Raw genomic sequence first — 984 nt, 5'->3', positions numbered from 1 at the left:
TGGGGGAGTGGGAGAGGGAGAAGCAGGCTTCCCGCCGAGCAGGGAGCCCGATGCGGGGCTGGATCCCAGGACCCTGGGATCATGACCTGAGCCGAAGGCAGACGCCCAATGACTGAGCCACCCAGGCGCCCCATGAATTTGTAATTTTTTTTTTTAAAGATTTTATTTATTTATTTGACAGAGAGAGAGAGAGAGAGAGGGAACACAAGCAGGGGGAATGGGAGAGGGAGAAGCAGGCCTCCCGCGGAGCAGGGAGCCCGATGCGGGGCTCGATCCCAGGACCCTGGGATCATGACCTGAGCCGAAGGCAGACGCTTAACGACTGAGCCACCCAGGCGCCCCATGAATTTGTAATTTTTTAAAGTTCATATCTCTTGAGGTTCATAGCATGTGTTGTGGCTGATATATATTGGATTTTTAGAAAATTCTTGGCCATTATTTATTCAGATATTACTTCTTCCCATTTTCTCTTTCTTTCTTCCATATCTAAAATTAGACTTTTTCACTGCATTCCATATATCCCTCGTGCTTTTAAAATATGCTTTCTTTTTTTCCTCTCCCTATGCTTTGGTCAGTGAGTACATTTTAAAGCAAAGTTAGTGATTATTAGGCAGAATGTGTTTAATATGAACAAATCATGTCATTCGAACCTCACTTTCTTTTTTGCCAGAACTAGCGAAGTGGTAATATCAGACACATTAGTCACAGTGCCTATCCTACCCAGCCTTTCCTTCTAGATGAAAATGACTCACCCACAGCCTCCTGCTCAGGGAAACAGAGTTGGGCTATTCTTTGCACAGTGGTGGCTAATCAGATTATCTCTGTGATTTGGAGTGGGACAATGTTGAAGGGATTGGTTAATCAGTTTCAAAAGGAGAGCAAAGCAAATCTTGTACAGAAGCAAAAGACAGATGGAAAGGGCATATTTTTGCCAGAACTGCTTTGGTTCCTGGGATCTATTTAGTTCTATGTACTGGACATGTA

This window comes from Phoca vitulina, unplaced genomic scaffold (genome assembly GCF_004348235.1).
Source record: "Phoca vitulina isolate PV1807 unplaced genomic scaffold, GSC_HSeal_1.0 scaffold12, whole genome shotgun sequence".
In the NCBI taxonomy this organism is placed as follows: Eukaryota; Metazoa; Chordata; class Mammalia; order Carnivora; family Phocidae; genus Phoca; species Phoca vitulina.
This window is presented reverse-complemented; position numbering follows the sequence as displayed.